General features: G+C 42.3%; 1 protein-coding gene across 2 annotated transcripts in view; it reads left to right on the plus strand.

The window, feature by feature from the left end:
* The window catches only part of BCR (BCR activator of RhoGEF and GTPase), a 102,211-nt gene that overhangs the window by 16,528 nt on the left and 63,400 nt on the right, over positions 1 to 22,283 (plus strand). Inside the window, exon 1 of one of the 2 annotated variants that reach the window (XM_037410472.1) lies at positions 13,485 to 13,624. The exons of the other annotated variant lie outside the window; for it this stretch is intronic. The gene's annotated coding sequence lies outside the window, so the exon portion shown is untranslated. Of the gene's footprint in view, positions 1 to 13,484; positions 13,625 to 22,283 lie in introns of those variants that run through there. 2 annotated transcript variants of the gene reach the window in all.

Here is a 22,283-nt window from a genome sequence, read left to right on the forward strand (position 1 = left end):
GTTGTCTAGTGGCTCGCGCTGGGGCAGCTGTACTACTGTATGTATCCCTTTAGCTTGTTTCGCTTTGGGATCAAAGGAGTGTGTGAAGGCAAATGTCATTATGAATTCTTGGTTTTAAAAATAAACAAAGTGACACAATTTTTCTCTTTGATTGAAGTAAATAAACAGCAGTCTACTTCTTCCTGTCAGCATACTGTGCTGTCCTGTTGTAGTGTCTCCAGGTTTTGAGTTCTTGCAAATGAGTGCATCCTGCAAAGGGCCATATTTGGCAGTGAAATAGTCAGCAAAATGCCTGGAAAGAACGTTACAACCTTGAGCACAGCCCTTTGGAATGTAGCAGGTTCCTGATAAGGCGAAAATTGGGTGGGTGAATGTTTTTCAGAGAAGCAGGCCTGTAGAATGGAATAGCATGTAAGATGTTGGGAGTCCTGTCTTTAAAAAATCTTGAGGTTTGTTTTAAGTATGTTGAAATATAGTTAATTATATTAAAGTCTGTGTGAAACTTGAGTAGGGTCAGTTACTTACTTTTGAAAGGATAACTTGTCATTCTAACATTTCAAAGTCCTGTTTTAGAGGTTGGCTTTACAAATGCATATAAGGATCCTGTGTCTGTTTAGGGAGTGTGGAGGAGAAAACTCAGTCTAAGATTTTCTGCACAAAAGGGGACAGATATGCACTGTTAAAACTATTCTTCTCTTGCATTATTGTAATGATATGGGCTTATTCCCCCATGGGAGGGATCTGCAGGTGTTCCAGAAACATGAATGACTTCAACTATCAAGAGCCTGTTTATCCAGGGAAACTGAGGCTCTGATAATTCCAAATAAAGTGTCCCAGATCATCTACAGATAAGGTCTAGGGTCTCGACCCTGAACTTTTGTTCTTAGTTCTAGAATTTAACCTCCAAGTCTCTACTACATACATCTTATCTGTGAAGTGAGGCAGTAACATCGATGCTAAATAAGCTTTATCCTTGCTCACCTGTGTGGTGGTTAGATAAGTGTGGTTTAACCTTTTTTTGTTTTCACCAGTTCTGCTAGAGCCCTGCAGCAGTTAGGGCCTAAAGAGAAAAGCTAGTTAAATCCACGTAACTTTCTTGTCTTTCCATTACTACTGCCTTTTTGTTGGCTTATTCTGCAGTAGTTACTTGAATGATGAAGAACCATACTGGTGACCACAACTTCTTGTATGTTATCAACCAAACAGCTATTTTTTAATTACTATTGCATGTGAATGCACTGAAGCGATAAAGTAGTTGGTGTCTCATTACCAGATGCCTTACTAGGGAGCTCTTCTGTCTTTGCCTTTCGAAATGTTTCTACAGCACCTAGCACACTAGAATCCAGGGTTTGGGCTTTTCTTCACTTACTGCAGTGCAAGCAACACTACTTTTGTCCATAACTGTTGTTAATTGAATGATACTTTGCAATACAGAAATTATGTGGCAGGAGAATATTTCAGGGAAGTCCATTCTGTTCTCCCCTGAGTTTGCTTAAGAAATCAGCCTAGCCCCTAGCTGGCAACAATAAAGGAGACGGGAATTTAAAAAATTTTCCAGTTTTCTTGTGCTACAGGATTGCCTTCTAGACTAACCGGCTTTTCTCATTTACTTTTCTCCAAAGGCAGATCTGTATGTTGGTTTTTTTGAGGGGGTGGGTTCATGTTTGGCGAGTGTTGGGGTTTTTTTGTGTGTGGTGTTTGTTTTTTAAAGTGCTTGGGAAGGTTCGTTTACAGTAAAGGTCATTTGTGTTTCAGATTGATTTACTAACCAGTAAGTTCCTGCCAGAACAGTTCTCCCCCTAAATTTTAAAGCCCTCCAGGTAGGTGTCATTAACATTCTCTTGCAAGATCAGTGAGACTAGCTGGTGTACTTACTCTGCAAAGGAATGCAACTATATTGTGACTGTGGTACACTAGCAAAGCCTAGAAACTTTCAGTTCTTGCTTGCAGCAGCTTTGCTTAGATTTTCAGCATCTGGTGGTCTATTTATACTCTTTGTACCTGGTTGTGGTTTTTTTTTTTCTATTATTATTATTTCCAGAGCTCCTTTACTGGGCGCTCTGCTTGTTCTGTCTCTTAGAGAACTTTAAAATCTTAAATTGCTAATCCTTTGAATCAGCAGCTCCCTAAACCAGTCTTTTGTGGTGAATCCATTTACACTAGTATCAAGAAATAAGGTGATACTGTTCAAAAGAAAAAGAAATACCCAGCCCTCAGGGAATGTATCATCTGAGAGGAACAGTACCTACGCAGCTTTCTTGACTTTCTTGTGAATAACCCTGCAGTGTTACACCCTTCTCTGTATGCACCACTTGTTGCTCATTATAGGCTTTTAATCATCAGAATTAAAAATGATGCACAGGCGTCAGTGTGGTAGACTTTCACAGTGGCACAGTTTGTTAGGGAGGACTAGACTCCTATTGTGAGCTAGTGTTAGTAGGACTCCAGCTCTTCCTAATGCAGTGGAACGGAGAACTTGATTTCCACCTTGCAAAATTGCTTTTATCTTCAGGGTTATTCTCTTTTGCCCAGCTGTGCAATCTGAGCTGTTAGATACTGAGCCTAGGATCTCCTGATCCTTTGCTATGACTTTTTTCTCAACTGCTGAGAGATGTTTGTTTCTGCAGTCCCACAAAGTTAACATTACTTCTGCTCAGTGCCTGGGAGCAGAAGTGTATCCTCCTCTGAAGCGGCAGTGGTCATCTCAGATGCTGACCTTCCCTCTTTGTTGACAAGAGTTTTTGATTGTGGCACTTTTCTCCCTTCTCGGTGCCCTTTACCATTCCAGTCTCTCCTGGTCTCCTGATTGTACATGCCACCCATGGTTCAGTTTCACATCTGATTAGTTTCCTCTTTGGTGTTGATCCTAATCCAACACCCTATCCTGAGCCTAATTAAACCCTGATTGTTTTCTGATACCTGGGTAAGAATCCTTTCTGTGTATGACTTGCTGGTGTACAAACACACGCTTGTTCATTAGACTAGCTTAGCCATATAATTGAGCCATACTTGCAGCTGTCTTCAAAAACCAAATGCATTTTATTTCTGAGTCTTTGTGTCCCTATCTCAACATTCTGCTTTTTAGTCTCTCCTTTCCCTCCATCCCTTAGCCATCATCTGCTGCTAGTATAATGCATTGTCAATCTTTGGGGCAGCCCTGCAATGTGACTGGGAGGGAGGAGAGTGGGAAGGTTGCAGCTGTAGTAGCACTCTTGGGGAAGCTGTGCCATCATCTGAATAGGAGCCTGTGAACTGTTGAAGGGGTCTAACAGACTTGGTGGGGATGCTTCTAGCTCCTCTTCTGATAAAATGGTTGTTGTTTATCCTTCATAGATAGCACATGTGTTTGAGAATCTCAGGTGACTGACAGGAGTCGGGCTATAGTAAAGAAGAATGTATGAAAGGAGAGCAAATAGCCTGAGATACTTGAAAAGGTGTTAAAATAGTAAAACTGCCCTTTATAGACTCAAAGCCAGTTGTTCTGTTACTGTTAACCTTTGATACCCCATGTGTTTATTGTCCCTGGAGGTCACTGTACATATATAAATTGCAGAAGAGCTGCAGCAGTACCGAGTGGCAGTATAGTTGTAGCAACTATACTGCATCTGAATTTTAAGTACAACCTTCATCAGGAAGGCTTGTGAGACTGCTGCCAGGGAACGTATAAGCAAAAACTTCAGGAAAGTGCAGTAGTTCTGTGGATTTCAGCCTTTTAAACTGTTGCCGGGACTCCCCCTTCCATCTCCCTTTTTTTCTGACTATGTTTTCAGGAAAATTGGGTAGCCAGTATTGAGGTGGTGGGGAGACAATGTCTGCAAATCAACAGCACAATAAGAAAGAGTGTCTGGGCTATATTGCTCTGCTTTCATCTCTAGAAACTGCTGTGGCACCATTTGTAGGTACAAGATACAGGTGGGAGTTTTCCAGAATGAGTTGTTTGTTGGTGATCCAAAATGGATTAGGTGGAGGGAAGGTAAATTGCTGTCACAGACCAGGATGACTATGTTGCTTGTCTGATCCATCCTGAAATGTCTGACCTGTCAAAGCTCAGAACCTGGGCCTGTGCTGGAGGATAAGCCATATTTACATAACATCTTGGAGGATGCCTGAGACAGAGATGAGGCTGAAGGCGGCGGCGGGGGGCGGGCTGGCGAGGTGACATTTAATCCCTTGCTTGCTGAACCATAAAGGTTTGCTTTGTGTTGGTCTGCTCCTCTGGCTTCCCTCCTACTTTAATGGCAGTAATGAATGACAAATGGAGGCAGAGCAGTGAAAACAGGAAATATGATCCCTCAAAAATAACTGGTGGGAAAGGGAGGGAAGAAACTGTAAGTAAAGGAACCCTGCTTTCATGGAGCAGCTCCGCAGAGCAGTTAGTGGCTTGTCAAGAAGGAGCTCCTATTCCCTGAGCTTACCAGGGGTTTGTCTAGAACTCCTGTTTAGGGAGAGGAAGGCCTGAAAGTAGGGGAGCTGTGGTCTGCCCTGTGTTGTTTTTGTTGTTTGGGTTGGTTTTGTTTCTTTTTTGAAAAGAAGATTTAGAACCACTTGTCTTTCCTTGACTGCAGTGTGAGATTTGGATGGCATGTCAGTTATGTTCACATATTATGAGCCCTTCAGTTTTCTCTGGCTGTGAGAAGTGAGCATTGCTTATGTATTGTCATTCAGTCATTTGAGAGCAGAAGGGCTGGAGGAAAGATGACTGCATGAGCTATATCTGTGTAGGGAGAGAGCCATTTGGAGCAGTTAGGGGCTGCTCAGCAGGAGCTGTTTTGCCTCCGACTACTTCTCTCACTCTGCTGCCTCTGGACCCTGCTCATTGATTGATACTACATAAAAGGGGATGGGAGATTCACAGTTTTGTTGCACACCAGCAGAGTCACTGTTTGTGGGGGAGTGGATAGAAAGAGTTACGATGGACACAACAAAACCTCTACCTGTGGAGCATTTTTGGAGAGATCGCATTGCTGGTTAGCAAGGTTGAAGGCTCAAGGTTACCAAAACACTCAAAGGATGCCAGATAGAGGCACGCATCCTTCCAGTTCAGGTGGTTTATCTTGTAATTCCTTTCATGCCATAGCTTTCGGTGAATGTTGGATGGAGTGTCTTCAGTGGGAAATTGTTGAGGTTGAATGAAAATGAGGAGCCAGAAAAGGGAATCTCTAGACCCCTCATATGCCATCCGTGAATAGTAGGTGCTTAGATGAGTAGGTGTTGGAGCAGTGCAGCCTACTTACGTAGAGCTGGTAGACAAGGTTCTTCTGAAGCATGCTCCAGCGCAGCCTTCCTGAGCTCCTGTCTGCTGATCATCTTACTGGGTCGGTGAAAGGCAGTTCATCTTCTGACTGTACAAAGTCCTGTTGCACTGCAATACAAGAAAGCCTGAAGTGAATGGGATCTCTTTAATATGGTGTGGTACAGTGGGAGAAGGTGAGACTGTTGAGGGGGATGTGTTTTGCCTCTTTGCACTTCTGTTGTCTTCTCATGGAAGATGATGACTTCCTTGTAAATTGGTTTGAACTTTACATAATGCAAAGCGAGACCAAATCCATGCCAGAACTGCCTGTGAGTCTGAACGCTGCTGTGTGGCAGCTTTCTTCGTTAGGAATGGCCAACAGCACTACAGAGCTCTGCTTGGGTTTGCCTGTTCCGGTTAACTTTGAATGCCTTTCCTGAAGCATGCTGGGCATGGGGGGTTTGTTTTTGGGGGGTGGGTGGGTGTGCTTCTTTTTTTTTTCTTCTTTTTTTTTTTTTTTTAATCTGTATGGATAAGGGAGCTTCAGCAGCTGTATAATACCCCCTCTAAAATAGCTAGAGGGGAAAAGAAGATATATGGAGCCTTTTGTTCCAAAGTGGAGCCTGTGTTAATAAAAGAAGTGGTCTCTTAGCTGTGTGTATGAATTGCTAGGTGAGGTTTGGTGGCTGGTAGTTGCGTGCAATGTTGGATGACTTAGATGCTGCAGAATCTGGGCTTGATAAAGTGATACAAGAAGGGTAGGTGGAAAATTGGATGACTTGCCTGTTTATTCCTGTTTTCTTATGACTTCTGTTGGTGGAGTATGGATCTATAGCAGGGTTTATCTGTAATTTAGAGAAGCTTACTTGTGTGTATTTTTAGGGAGTTTCAGCCTATTTCAGCCACTACTTGTACATTTGTAAACTTTGTAAGATTTTGAGGAATACCGTTTGAGTGGCTCTTGCATGCTGGCCTGTATACAGCTCTGCTTCCATTCTTGACTTCCTCAGAGTGTTGCTGCTTATGTATTTGCCCCATCTAACACCTGTTCATCCAAGAGTTTAGTGCTCAAACTTCTGCTGCTTGGCCTGCCTCTTAAGTTTGCAAGGGTACATGCGGAAAACAGCTGGTATACCAGCTGACAGCATTAAAAAACAGACGGCGCTATCAAAGCTGGGCTGGTGTTAATTACCTGAGTTGTGCTGTACAGTGTAAGTACGCAGCTTGAAAATTGCAGGATGGGCCTGAGAGGAGTGTGGTATGTCTACATTTGAGTTTCACTGCTTACTTGAGTTGTAGAGGGATAGTGATTGTTTAGTTAGAGGAACACAGAGAATCAGAGGAAGGTGCAGAAAAAGTTCACAAAGGGAACATATGTTTAGTATGTTACCACTAAACATGGTAAATGTTGTTATCTAAGCATGTTAAATTGATTCTCCTGGTGTCCCTGCCACAGTTACTCTGCTAGTTTTGCTTACCATTTTCTCCCATGTTCTGAGGACTTGGCTCCAGGGAAAACTGTAGCTTTTCCTGGTGCTTAGATTCACTTGCTGTGCCATCATACTCCTAACTTGTTGTATTTGGTTCCAGCTGGGGTCTGCTGAGAGCTTTCACCTGTTCAGTTGGTACTCCCCTTCTGTGACTTTTTGACTTACCACTTGTTCTGATCCACCTGTTGCCTGTGGAATAGGAGCCTGTTGCATACCCCATTATGGTATCTGCTTGTTGGCCGCCTGGCTGCGGGGCAGGACTGAGATCCTCCAGCAGCATGCCAGTGCTTGATGGCACTTTGCGTTTGTTGCAGGCGTTAGTCACCTGGATCTTGCCAAAGGCTGGCTGATGGAAGTGGTGCGTTATTGTGGCTAAGATGCTTTGTCAGACAGGCTTTTCTTCTCTCCTTATCCCAGAAAGGCTTCAGGCAGGCAAGTTTTTACCGTGCTTTGTTTTTTCTTTTTAAAATTCTCCAGCCTTAGGTGGACTTGGAGTTTCCCCAACATTAAAAATTAGCCCTCAGAATAAATAACTGCAAGCTGAAAGGAAGGAGAAAACATCGATATCTGGGCATCTGTGTGCTTGTTCTGTTGTCTCCCCCATTTTCTTGAGTCCTTTTTTCTGTGCTTGCTGATGCTTTCCCCTGGGTGTGTTAGGGGAGAACACCCTCCTCCTAGCATCCCCCCCCCCTTACCCCCCCTGCTCCCCACAGCTGCTGAATGAGAGAAGCACAAAAAATGTTTGTCTGCTTGCTTCGTGGGCACAGCTGATGGCTCAGCAGTGATTTAGAAACTTATGCTCTGCTACAGGTGCTGGGAAGGGGAGGGAATTGGGGAGTGGCAGGAGGAACACTCGTGCAATTTTTATTTTGGACTGGGAGGGACTCCTGAATTTTTTTTTTTTTTTTTTTTTTTTTCTGCAGTGAGGAGCAACAGGAAGGGTTCCTCCTGCCACATTTGGCTCTTCAGTCCTTTTTTGCCCAGTGTAGCAAGATGGGATTTCCTCTGCCAGCTATACAGACCTGTTTGTGAAAGAACTGTAGATTGATTTTTAAGTGCAAGTGCCTTTGTCAAGGTTGTCGTGCATGTCTAGAACAAGTGTTATCTCTTTAAGGGGAGGATTTGGGGGTCTGGTTTGTTTTCAAAAGTTCTGTCCTTTGTCTCGGTGGTACTCTGTCACTTATAAATATTCATCACCTTCAAAGGGATTAGTGAAGGTAGTTCTGAGCCTTTCATAAGAAACCTACCCTAGAAATACATGTATTTTTAATTACACATTCTGAATAAGACTGTGAATTCTTCTACACAAGAAAGTCTACTGCTTCCTAGAAAGAAAATGTCTTGGAGGCTGCAAGTTCAGCTCTGATTAACAACCACTTGTATCACTTTGGAATCTGTTGTAAATTAAAGTGTACAGGCAGACTTTGTTCTTCCGTATCTGTTTAGTTAGGGAAGGCTATTGGGTGGTGAGAAGTAGAGAAGAGTATGGAAGACTGAATACTACTTTTGTTTCTGATAGGGATGCGGGATGCAAAGAAGTCCTTTGTGTAAAGGCTGGGATAAAGGAGCAATCATCTTTGATAATAGGAAGACTTGTCTGGTCCTTGTGTTTAGGTACTGCAGAGAGTGTGCTATCTTCAATTACAAAGGAGTGAGCTACGGATAGTGTAAAGTGTGAGAATTTTCTTCTTGTGTTTTAAGAAGAAAACTATCACCTTATTGCATTAATATAGTTTGGATTTGTAAAGCTTGAGAAAACTACTGCTTGGACAGACATTCATTGAAAGAACTTAAGATGAAATTTTATTTTATTGTGTTTGTTTTCAGTGATAAGTTTCATGTATCACCTGCCAAGACATTACTGATCAACAGGAACAGAATGTTGGCTGGCTGTCCTCAGGTGCACAGTCAATTCCTCAATTCCGTAGCTATTGCACATCTGAAGTCAGTGCCACTCAAGATGACACTTAGTATCCATTACCACAGTTTCTGGTTTTAATTTACTTTTGTTTCTATCTCCTTGGCAAAACATGAGGTGGTTCTTGCATTGGCTTGTTTCTTTCCTTAAGTTTACTGGTAACCACACCCAGAGTTCGCGTCCCAGCACACTTTACATTCCAAATTCTTTAATTGCTGAAATACTGGCCAGAAAGTGCCAATAAATTTGTTTTGGGGAGTATGGTTTTTCTGCGTGAGTTTGAAGTATCTGGGTGCGTAGTATAACCTCAAAAATCTGAATGTGTTGTATACACCTATGAAATCCTGAAAAAGAAGTTCTTCAAATCTCTGCCTGGCATTGAAGCATTGTCTGGGTGAAGCTGTGATTTAGAAAAAGCCTTGTAGTACCAGCTCTGAAATATTGTTTATACCTCATGTTGATCTGTGCATGCAAACGTAACAGAAATGAGCTCCTCAAAAGAAATTGGTCTGCAGAGTATGACAGCATTTATTTAAATCTAATTCCAGAATGTTTTAAAGATAAATTGTTGCAGCTGTATTGGTATGTTCCCTTCTGATGATGAGGGATACCCCTTTCATGGGAGACTTGTGTCCTCTTTTAGCTTCAAAGCTGGATTTACAAATGAAAATTAATGGAATAGCTGATGGGAAATCTGCATCTTTTGTTTTACTTTTCTGCAGTATTTCTTTGCCAGTCTGATTTTACAGTTTAATCAAGGTCAGGCTTCATACTGAAGCTGAAAACTGGTATGAGACAAGGGTGATTTATTAAATGAATTGACTTTGGGAGAGCTGCAGTAACATGATTTGTCTCTGAGCAAGTGGCCAGACTCCTTGTGCTGGTACAGCAGTGATGTTCCCACAGTGCTGTCCAACTGGACTGGCAAGCGATGGCCTCTTCTGCCAGGAGCTCCTCCTTGCAGCCTTTTGGTGTCCACTCCTCTCTGGGAACGCAGTTCTGCTGTGGTCAGACCTAAGGCTGTAGAAATACCTACGTAACTTCTTAATTCCACATGTCAGAGAAGCAGCATATAAAGCATGTAATGTTGCCACTGTTTTTCCTGTAGCGATTTGTAATCTGTGAATATGTGTGGACCTATCACCAGGCAGATTCTTCATTTGAACTGGCATCCATCCTTTTTGGTCTGTGTTGCCTCTAGGGTAATCATTTTCAGAACCATCTCTTTGCCACCCTTGTACTCCATAGATGTCTGCTTAAACAGACTCATGGCTTGTCCATTGTCCCTTCAGCTCGATGCCCTTGCTGTCACTGTAAGGTGATGGAAAGAGATTTTTTTTTTTTCACTGCATTTTATCACTGCAGTAATCCTCAGGCAGCTGGTTCTTCTGGTGGTGAAAAAGTACTTCATACTCTCCAGGAGGCTAATGTCTTCAGAATTTGTTGAATAACTGTTATGACTGCAGCCGTAATAAGCTATAATTACAGACAAATGCATGTACAAGTTGGCGGCTGACACCATTTTTGTGCATGCATAATGTCCTTATCTGTGTTCTTTTGGGTAGCTATTGCAGTCTGGTCTTACTTGCTCTACTTCAGCAATGCTGAAAGTCTCCTTCTCTAGGAAATCTGGGTTTACAATGTTCTAAAAGCAAGGCAAATACACTTCTTTACGTATGCTATAAAAGATGTAGTTCAGATGTTACAGTTTGCTGTGTACAGGTTATCAAACATTTTAAATATCTTAGTGTGGTGTGGGGTTTTTTTTGTTACCACAATGTGCAGAATATTTTGTGGTTTTGCAGTAAGGCCTTTTGTGCAGTGCATAAAGCGTAAGTTCCTTCGAAACTCTTGTTTCAGGAAGAGATAGACGATCTGATTCATTGACACAGATGTTTTGGCCTCCAGTGTTCTCCATATGCATGTAATGTAAATTTGTTTGTGTAGTCAGCTTAAGAGCTCCGAGCCTTAAGTCTTTGGGACTGTGTAAGTTTTTCCTTCTTGCTCACTGTGCAAGATTTGTGTGGAATGGTTTTGTCACCTGGGGCATCACATCTTCCTCTGCCACAGCTACCTAATGAAAATGTTGTCATGAAGGCGAAAGTTATCCTTACTCAGGGCAGAGTCTGTGCAAAGGCTAATGTATACCTTCTCTTTCAGAGTCAGTATAAGGAGGGAAGGGCTCCTGCAGAGCTTCATGCAGGCCCTAATTTCTCTAAATATTTAATTGCATGGTGTAGGTTACCCATTGATGTGCACATAGTGTGGTCTTCCTTATCTGTGTGTGCTGCACAGAGTGTACTGCTTGTATAGCCCCTGAGCATACTGTGTAACTTGTCAAATCTAAACCAGTTTTCAATTATTTGCTCCAGGGTTATTCCTTTTCCTCACTGAAGGGTACTTTCCTGCTTATTTTAATCAAGAGTCTTCATTCTATTTTAAATAAAATACTGTGTCTTTTATTTTTTTCTAAATTGACAGGCAGTCTTGTAGCACACTGTTGGGCATTGATTAAACAAAATATTTGGATTTGCTTATCTAAATGCTTTATTTTACAGAAACATTACAAAGAACCAAAACAGGCAAATGATCTGCAGATCCTAGCTGTGCCTGCCTGTGCATACTGAGAGCATCTTGCTTTGTGTTTGTGTCTCTGGAGGAGTGGTTTTGTTGGTTTTAAAATGAGATTATTTTGCAAATTACTTTCTTGTCTCTTAAGGAGCATGTGCTCCAAAGCACTGGAATATTTGACTTATTAGTGTTTCTTCTAGTGTTTTTGGTGTTTCTTTTAAACGTATGTTCTGACATATAGTCCCACTGGTTTCAGTAAAAAGAACTTTCAATGAATTACAAGAATCTTTTTTTTAGTAACAGTCTCTTTCATATGTCTTTTCCCAGGCCCACAAATATCTCAAACTTTTCACTGGGAGAAAACCCAGTTTCTGAGGGAGAGACCAGACCTGTAAATTTTTAAGCCTACAGTAACTATTTCAGTGCATTATGTATAGGGATCACATTGGGAGTGCAGATTAGCAATGTCTCTGAAATGTAGACTATCTGCTGAAGATCAGTGCTGACAAGCATCCACATAGGATTTGATTTAGCAGGAGAAACCAGCTTGGAAATGGTAGCATAGAGAAAATCTGCGTGAAGTACTAGGCAGCATTTTGATGAACAGAGCACATTCTTCCAGTGCAGAAACATTGTCTCAGCTGTTCGAGTAAGAATTTCCAAATGTTTGATAGTACAGACTTGTTTTCTTGCATCTCATTTCTGAGACCTTTTCATCTTAAGTCTAAAGATGGAACTCCAGTTTTATAATGGCAATTGCCATGCTGATAGATGTCTTTAGGAATGTGGCAGCAACTTAAAAGCATTGGAGAATGCAGCGCACGAGCATAAATGAGAAGCAATATTGCTGAAATGGGTTTAGGAATTCAGTTAATCTGCTTGCGTATTTCCCAAAATGCTGTATTTTTTTATTTCAGAGGACAAGCTTTTCTCTAGCAAGATCTGCAAGGTGACATGGGTACAAGATATAAAACAAAACCAAATTTAAAAAATGCATCTCTTCCATTATAGCTTGGGGTGATAAGAAACCAAGACTTTACAGTGCTGTGCTGTTTGGAGTACGGTTTCTCTGCCTGTGGGCAGCAACATACACAGTTAAGGTGCACCAAATAACTTTTCGTATCCTTCTTAAATCATACTGTTGTATTTTGGGACAAAATAGGAGGCAGGACTTTGGAATTTCCTGGCATTTATTAAAGCACTAGAACTACAGCGTATTTTTAAATCCTCCCTCTCTTCTTTTTTGCTCAGTCCCTCTTTGACACTTTTAAGTGTTGCTGCCTGTGCCTCCCTGAAAAGGAGATGGCCAAGCTTCCTCATGTTAGACAGCAGTCTTCAAATTCCTTTGTGTTAAAGGGAATTAATGCACCTAAAGGCTGGCTTAAAAAGCTTTGCCAGTACGTGTTGCTCTCCAAAGAATGGTTATGCACATCAGCTCTTTGCCCTCAGTTTTGCTAGGGAGGAGAACTAATTTTCTTTCCTGCGGAATTGTAAGATTTGGTTACTTCCTGAGCCTAAAATAACGTGCCCTGTTGCTTAAACCTTGTTAGCAAGCTGAGACTTGCTGAAGAAGCATTTGCTTCTTCCACTCCTCAACCTGTCAGGTTTTCATATTATCCTTGCTTCTGTTCTGCTGGTAGAGACCAGGTGGAAAATAATAAAGCCCCTGCTCTTATCTGTGGTCAGCAGTGACTGAAAGGGAGGGCTTATCTCTTCTCCCCATGTGTCCTAGAGGAAACCAGGCTGAAGCAGTGAATCTCAGTTCTTAACAACAGGAAAACCCAGAATTTGACTTAAAGAGAATGATTGATTGTAGAAAACAAAAAAAGACACCAAATAATTGAGATTGGTGTAAAGTTTGCTGAAGCTGTATTTATGGTCTGCTGAGGTACTGCAGTGACCCAGCTGCCTTCCTACTGCACATACAGAGCTCCTGGAGCAGTGGAAACTACTGAGGCTGAACCAACATTCTGGTCATATGTGCTGGGGGTCAAAGAGCATTATTCTACAGATTGATTTATTTATTGAAATTTCATTTGTATAAGCATGCATTGCAGGTTTCAGCCTACTGCAGACAGTGAGACTCCAGATTGTCTTTATACAGCCTGTGTCCTTGAGTGGAGGGGTGGTGGTGGGATATATACAGGAGCTGGCTTAATCTTTGTTAAGCTTCCTCATGTGGCAATACCTTGACAGCAGATGTGATGATGTATTCCAGAGCATGATTTTAAGAGAAGTGGAGGATGTGTGGGAGAGGGATGCCCTCATACAATGACCTTCCGACTTGTAAGCTTTCGAAATAATAATGCATAAGTATTCAAGAAGATGCTGAGTCAATTACTGTATGAGCTTGTCTGAAGACTAGCTGCTGGGACTGGCATTCGCAAAATCACAGCTGAAGGGAATGCACAGGTAAAAACTATAAACATTATGAATTTGTGAGTGATGTAGGCATTTTCTATGCCCTTGCAGAAGCTTTCATTAAAGGATTGATAGTTGGAAAGGTAAAAGAGGAGTAAAGCATGGCATCCAGAAGAGCTTGATTGCAAAATAGTGGATTGCAACTTGGTGATGATGGGGATAGATGTAAGATATTTGAGGTCTTCGATTTATGTAATTCTGAAATTCTGCTGTTGCATGTGGCAGTGTGTTTTGCTTGTTTCTATAGTAACTTAAAGGTGTCTAATTTTCCTTGTCTCAGAAAGCTATTCCTGAATGATGCTTTGGAATTTCCCCTCTTTGCAATTGAATAATTTGGTCCTTAGAAATGCAGGCTATCCTAATTCACTTACCAAACCCTCCATGCTATGAAAATTGATTTCTTGTGTGTATGTACTTTTTGGCAAGTGGTTAGCCTAAGAAAAGTTGAATTAATGTTACCTGTAATAACTGACTTCTGCCCAAAGATCTTAAATATTTTTTTTTAACTTTTACTTTAAAGTTTCAAGTATAGGTAAATAATACCTCAGGTTAAAAATGGAGGAAGTCAAGGCATTGCTGGATACTAATCTGGTTCTTCCTAGAGTCTTAACTGTTCACTTGCAGAACAAAACAACTGTGATCTTCTTAGCTGTTGTCTTTGTCACATGTCCTGTTAGTAATGAATAAATAAATTTAGCACATCTGTACATTTTAGAAAGATAAGAAGTAATGGAAAAACCTTGGATGTTGGACAAACCATCACGTTTCTAAAATACTGGGGCTCATCCCTATTACATGAAAGAATTGCCGCCCCAGATGGTTACACACAAAGGGATTAGATAGCAGGATTTTGTGCCTTGCATTGTCTTAGTAACCATGGTGCCACACTGCTAAACGTTGCAAAGGTTTCCTAGATGCTTTTCCAGTGATCACTGTGAATGACTGACTGTCATATTTTACTTTTTACGTATGCAAGGTACAGAGAAGGAAGAGTTTATTGTGTCACTTCTCATGAATAACAAACTGCCCAAGTGATACTGAAGTAGTGATAGGTTTTGCCAGTTTCCAGAGTGGTCTGATTGCATTCAGAGAGCTGTAATTTTATAAGTAATTAAGTTTAAATTACTGGAATACTCCTAATTTCCAGCATCCTGGAGGCGTGGAAAGTGCTTTCTGCCTTGGGTTTCCTGCATGCTGGGACTTCCTTTCTCCAGCTGTCATTCTCAGAAAAGCCACCTTCTCTTTGCTATCTTCTCCTTGGATTGAATTCTCTGTTTGTCACCAGGTCTTCTGCTCTTCTTTTCCTCCTCAGTTTAATTTTTTGTTCCTACCCTCGCAGACAGAAGCATACCTAAATTAAGCCTTAGTCTGAATTTGCAGCTCTAGCTCACTTTGTGCAAAGCTGTTTCCTTGTAAGTTAGTTTTATCCTTTGTGGTGGAATTCTGATATAATTCTTATGTTACCAGGATCATCCATTAACTACTGCCAGGAGAGACATTAACTCACATGCATACATAATCTGTTACACAGCTGACATTAAATGTGTTCCCCATGTCAGGAGGAAAAAGGTTTCAGTTCCTCTAATGGAGTAAAAAAATCTCTGTAGCTAGGAATGCCTGACTCTTTGGATGGAATATTGAAGAAGCCAGTCAGAAATTATTGGGATTGTTTGCTCATGCAGAAAAAAGTTGTTTGATGGGTTTCCGTTTAAAGCAACTGCTTTTTTGTAACTTCTATTTCAAGCCATTTCTACAGTCTTTTCTTCCATTTCTTCTTGATGGTACTGCAGGATGTCTGTGCTCCGTTTCTTGCAAGTAATGGCATCCCAAGTAATACCACTTCTTTTTCTATGTGCAAGCTATTTTCGTCACTGATTGAGAGCCTTGCTCTGCAAGATTAATGTCATGGGCTTTGCTAATTAAAGAATGGAAGAGGTTTTGGCATTGGATGCCATTTTGTGTAATACTTCTCCTACCCAGCGTGAGAACAGAGGGAAAGACTAGTACTGGGGACAGGGAAATAAGTTTGACTGGACCTGTTGTTGTGTTTTAAGTAATTAAAATAAGTAGTTGCAATAGTGGATTATGCTAGTGTTCAGTTACACATTGTGAAACTAAATGGGAACCTGTTACCTTTTAAGGAAACTAAGCAGAAGAGGCTTGTCCAAGGTGGTTCCCTCCTCCTCTTATATTGAACTTAATAACCATGGGTGGTGGAGAAGGAAAGACTTAAAATACCCAACAACTAGATGGGGAGTAACTCCTGACACAAAGGCTTCTACTCATGGCCTCGCCCCCAATCTTGCTTTCCTTAAATATATATTTTACACACAGCATTTGGACCTATTAGTTGAGCTGGTTTTGGTAGGATCAAAATGGGAACATGGTATTTTGAGGCTAGCCTCTAAACCACAGAACTAGCTGAGCTGATTGCATGGTGCCTAAAGCTTCCTGGCATATGATGCATCCTTGGCCTCCCATTGTTTGCAGGCCTCCAGATGTGCAGGCTGTGTCCACGACCCATGCTGTTGCATTCTTAGGAGCTCTGTAATGTACAGACAGCATTCAGTAGGAAAAGTGGATTATTAACAGAACTCAAAGGAGGTGAGAATCTTTACTGGATGTGCTGCATAGGGCAACCTGCTGTGTCCTGCCAGGTGTCCTGGCATCTGCAAAGCTATAGGGTGTGTAGCATTCTTCTTGTTTTACAGAAATGCTTGGGACAGTGAAATAGGAATATTCACATAACAAAACTTTTCCAGCCTCAACTTCTTGGCAGACCTTGTGGGTTAAGCAAGAGAAGCCTGAGGTTCTTGGAGTATACCAGGCAAGAAGAAGCTTTACATTCTGGCCAGAGAGAAGCACTGGGGAGAGGCAAGCCAATCCTATCCAGAGGGCAGATTAGAGAGAAAATACTGTCACTGGGAGAAAGGGACATTTTAATTCTGGCCTGAAAGGTGAGTTTGGATTTGAATAAGAAACATATCCAGAGGGAAGCTCATATTGCAATACCGTCTTTCCAAGTTTTTGCTGAGGGGTGGGTTTTAAACATTTGTCTTTGGAATGCACAAGCTTTCTTAATGCCTGCTAATGCACATCCCCACTATAAGTCACAGCATGATTGCCTGTGCTTCTATGTGTCAGTAGTATCTGCTGGTTGGTTACATCCATCTGGTGAAAAATCACATTGATCAGTAACATCCTTATGAGACTAGTTCATGGGTTGCCAAGACATGTGATGGTCTTTGGTAAACACTGGTTTCACTTGTGCCATTTGCCTGTCCTGGAGTGAAGGAGGGGGGCCTAATCTCCTTTGTTTAAGGGGTATTCTGGGGTTAAGCACAGTTTGGTGCACTACTAGTAGCTGTCAGAGTTTATACTGTCATCTGACAAGACTCGCTGTTGCAGTAACTGCTTTTCCTTGATTCCTGAAGGGGGTTTGTCCATAGTGAGTGCATACTGCCTTGTTATGCCTCTGTTACCTAGTGTCTGTGTCATCCCCTAACACCTTCTACTGGGAAAAGTGCCAGCCTCATGTAAAAGAGCCCCCTCTGAGAATGTCTGATAGCCAGTAATCCCTTTAGAAAAGTCTGGGCGCTGAGACTACTGTGCTGCAGATCCTGCTGTTGCTAAATTTTGCATTTCACCCTTGGCTTTTTGCCAGGTCCCATGGGGAACTTTGTTTCCAATAAGCTTTATAGAAAAGGAATAGTGGCTCCTCTTTGCTAGGCACCTATCAGTCAGTGCTTATCCTTTCCTGTGGGAGGGAGGCAGCCATGGAAGGAGGCTCAAATCCTCATAACCAAGACACAACAGCACCAGGAATAGTTGGTGGTACTCTACTAAAATAGTCACTTTCGTGAGAACTTCAGGTTCTGAGACTCTTGTTGCCTTTGCTCCTGTAACCCTTTGTGCCTCTTTGAAGCAGAACAGCTGGTATGCGTGACTTCAAGTTAACTTCAGGTTCAGTTTAAGATTAAAACTCCAGGCTTTGGAAGAGGGACCTGGCAGTTCTATGGTCCTGTAGTGACTAGTAGAGAATAAGGGTGGTGAACAACCAAGTCCTTTGGTTAACATCCAGTTTATGTGAAGTCCAGGCCACTATACTGCTGCCCTTTGACAAGGGTCAGCTGTGCTTTTTTTTGCCCCTTTCTTACTTCACTCCCATTTGTCAACATCAGGTGCTTATCATAGCCAGAGGAAAACCTGCACCTAATCTTGTAATAGAGCTGGACAGCATGGATCCTCATGCTTCTGTTGAAGAGGGGCACACTAATCGATGGCCAGAGACCCCAGCCCCATCTGCTTGACATTTAAACTGAGGATTGAGTACTTTAGTCTTTGAGAGGTAGTGGGCACAAGGATACACTGGCGTCACCTAGGAAATTCTCACCTTGCTCACTGAATTCAGCCTTCAGCCTTAGGAAAGCTTTGTGTTAAGATCCATTAATACGTATGGATCATCAGTGCAGGTGCCTATGAAACTATGTTTTTTCTTGGCTGTTATGTTCAGGAGTAATATGCAAAAGGAATGAGTAATGCTTGTTTTGTTTCTCATCTCTCATTCCCATCTGTTAAAAACAAACCCATAAACAAAAATGAGGCTATCCCATCATTTTTCATCTCTACCAAGCTGCTGTTAAAAGACAGCTTGCCCTCTATAAAATGTTCAGTTGGTACTGAGGTCCAGCCCATTTTTATTTTAGGATGGAAGAGGCATGTTTCACTTCCTGTAGCTCCTTCTGTGTCTAGCTACTTGTGGTCCACAAGCCCTGTGTTGCTGATATGAAACTAACAACTGAAATGGTTGTGATTATTAAGAGGAAGAAAGTGCCTGAGGATATTTGTCATCTCTTTTGTGTGAACTGTTTCTTCCATTACTACTTGATGTCATTCTCTGTGGCATTAACACCTGCTGTTTTTATAGTCTAGAGTTTTTTTGATTGAAAGTTTCTTGGCCAAGGATCTAGGGTAGAATTTGGTCAAGTAGCTTGGGTCTAAGTCTTATTTTACTTAGTTGCTTGGGCTTAGGAGGTACCAGTGTGGTCCCAAAAATTCAGCCCCGTGTCCTGTACCAGTACTCCCCCTTTAATTCACCTTCCCAAGATACCTTCCTTCTTTTCTATTCTTAACATTTTTGGTTTTAGGAGGAGAAAGGAGTATTTGGGACAGAAAAGGAGCCTCTTGAAGATGGTTGTTTTCTGGTAGTGATGTTCTGAACGGGGTTTCTATTGCCACATGCAGCTTTTGTAATAAACTATGTGCCCACAGTGTTGGCACATTTACATAGTTCATAAAATGTGCCCAACACTGTGGGCACATTTTATGAACTATGTAAAATCTATACTGTGACATGCACCACTGTGAAGAAGTAAAACAAATCCCAGGTTAAGGGTTTTTTTGATGTTGTTGGGAGGTGGGGATGGGGGTTGGGTGTGTGTTTTGTTTGTCTGTTGGTTTTATCTTTTTTGGTTGGGTTTTTTTTTTTTGTCTCTTCCATTCTGGCCAAACCTTACTCTGCAACTTATTTCTGCAAGTGCCCAGCCAGTCGCCCATGAGCCAGCAGTGTGCCCCTAGCACCAAGAAGGCCAGTGAGATCCTGGGGTGCCTTAGGGGGAGCATGGCTGGCAGGTCGAGGGAGGGGATCCTGCCCCTCTGCTCTGCCCTGATGAGGCCACATCTGCCATGCTGCATCCAGTGCTGGGCTCCCCAGTTCAAGGGAGGCAGGGAGCTACTGGAGAGGGGCCAGCAGAGGGCTACGAAGGCGATGAGGGGGCTGGAGCATCTCCTTGATGAGGAAAGGCTGAGAGAGCTGGGTCTGTTCGGCCTGGAGAAGACAAGGCTGAGAGCGGATCTTATCATTGTGTACAAATACCTTAAGGGTGAGTGTCCAGAGGATGGGACCAGGCTTTTTTCAATGGTGCCCAGGGACAGGACAAGGGGCAATGGGCGCAAACTGTAACACAAGAAGTTCTGTCTGAACACGAAGAAGAACTTCTTTACCTTGAGGGTGACAGAGCCCTGGAACAGGCTTCCCAGAGAGCTTGTGGAGTTTCCTTCTCTGGAGGCATTCAAAACCTGCCTGGATGCGACTTTGTACTCTTGGGGCAGGAACCACCTTTCTGCTTGATGTGAGTGGATGCCCTGCTTGGCACATTGGATAGCTAGTCCCATATAGCAACTTCCAGGTAGTATTTCTGTCTGTCTGCTGTAGTAATACTGACAGGAGTCTTGTCTTGTCCTATAATTCTTCAGTTATCTCAAACCTTTCAAAGTGTGTGTCTGTCAGACCGTGTAGTTGTTTGAAAATGCTGCAGAAAATGAAAGTGAAGCATTAGTCCAGGAAAAGTAGTGGTGTGCAGAGGTTTTATAGAAAACAGCTACTGTGCTGTTGAACAGTATCTGTTCTGTGCAGCTTGCAGTCAAAAACGTCAGAACTTCTATTTCAGGGTTGTTTCAAACTGCTTGAAGCTTTTTAGGGCTGGACTAAGCATCAACACAACAAGTCTTCCAAGTTTCTCTAGAAGTCCTAGTAAAGCAGTATCTAAATATAGTGCTGATGTACAAGTGTTCCTTTATTTTTTTGCCTGTTGTGTTTTACTTGCTTCGGGTTGTATGTTTATTCTGTTTAAAGAGGGTTAGGTTTTTCTCTGAAGTTTTCACTCAAAATATTTGACTGCCTACAAACATGATATGAAAGACAAGAGATTAAAATAAATAAATACATTTCCTGTAAAAGGAATGAAGATATGAGGCAGCTAAGCTTTAGAGCAGCCAGCAGGCCACAGCTGTGCTGCATGGAGGAGCACAGCCATCCTTTTGGGTGTGTGCTCTGTAACTGGCACAAAGATTAGTGGTACATACAATTTAGTCAGTTCAGAGTAAGTATTTGTGCCTGGCTAATCTTTTTCCCTTCCAAAATGGTCAGGTCAGATCAGAAACCATGGCCTGGATCCTCTCCCTCTGTCGGGGTGGGGGGGGTGGGGGGGTGGGGTGGGGCATAACTGTGAGGATTTCTTCTCTTGTCAAGCGCTTTATCCCCTTCCAGTAAACTGTTTATCCCACCTAAGATTTTCATCTGCTTCCGGACATGCCTCTGGACTATATAAGGAGTTTAGGTTGACACCATTCCTAAATCAGTTGTTTGGGGGTAAGTGGGGTGAAACCAGCTTCCAGTGCAATAGAAATGCATGTGAATTTGTGTTTCCCCACCTCTGTTAACTTTAACTGAATGGGGCCAACGAATCATTTAGGTCTGTCTCTGTTCCTTCTAAGATATCTGGTCAAGACACTGAGACCATTATGTGTACTTGTAATGCATTTGGGCACAAAGTTCTGTTATCTCTTGCTGCACACAAAGGGCTTTTAGAAGCCCTGTGTCTTGAAGATTTTGGATTTTGTCTTACGAATTTGAGACTTTTCACAGCTGTAGGTGGTCCCCCTTAGAGCTTCTCTTAGAGGTTCTTTAATTTGTAGATTCTTTTTCCTGTCAAAATACAGATTTCAACATCAGTTCATGCAGAGCATCTATTAGCTGGGGTTTCCATGGTCACTATTCAGGTGTCAGTCACAGGCATTCAGGCCTGCTCATTGCTTTGGCTGAGCACAAGATGCTTTTAAGCCCCTTGTTTGAGTGCTGCAGTGAGCAAAGGGATGAGTGGGCAGTGGTCCCTGACACGATGGGAGCTGGTTCTGATCACCACCTGCCTGCTGGGAACTGCCCGGGGCTGTTCACCAGCAGTTGATGTGATGCTACTTTTGGTGGTTGATAGCTCATGCAAGACAGCCCCTGTTCCAGCTACTCCCACTTACTTTCCTTTTTAGTGCTTTGTTCTCTAGCAAAATATTACTTGTAAAGGGGGGAGGGAGGAGATCCCAGGCTATTATCTGCGAAGTAGGTCGTAATTCTGGTAAATAATTGATATTCTTTTTTTCGGGCTTGAAATCAGAAGCAGGCCTTAAGTACCAGTGTCTGAACACTGTGATTATCACTCCTTCTGGAATTTCAGTGCTTCAGCTTGGAGAATGGTCATCTGGCTCCCAGGAGGGGGATGCCACTGAAAATAAAAGGAGAAAGTGTTTCTTTTGCTGCTATACTGTGTTTAAAGATTTCTTGCTTTGAACTAGCTCCTCTGGGGTAAACCAGTTCTCTAGGTTTGCTTCTGGCTTGTGTTATGCTCTGGACTAGGTGCTCACACTCTATCTGTTTTTATTAAGCAATGGAATTTGGAATTGAAAGTGTTAACAGCAGTAAACATCATCACTGGCTGTGTCTGCTCTGTATGTGAGTGTCCATGCTATACTGGTTAATCTTTTAAAATCTTACCCTGCTGTGCAGACTATTCAGTAGGTGTCTGGTGTGGATTCCTTGGTTTCAGCTTGTATTTTGGCACAGACAAGTCCAGTTCCCAAATAGCTGGGATAACTGATCAATCTTGTGCTCTGTGTGTGTGTATATATACACACACTTAGTGCATATATTTTGTGTTTCTTAACACTTTGTGTCCAGAGTATTTCCCTAAGAAGCTTCCTTCACCAGTAGGGAAAGAGATCTTGTGCGGGGAAGTGGGGTGTGGGGTCACACTCCTGAAAATCTCTTTATTTTGTGACTTGCCTGGGAACAAGTCCTCACTGTCAGCAGTCCTTGGCT

This window comes from Falco rusticolus, chromosome 1 (genome assembly GCF_015220075.1).
Source record: "Falco rusticolus isolate bFalRus1 chromosome 1, bFalRus1.pri, whole genome shotgun sequence".
NCBI lineage: Eukaryota > Metazoa > Chordata > Aves > Falconiformes > Falconidae > Falco > Falco rusticolus.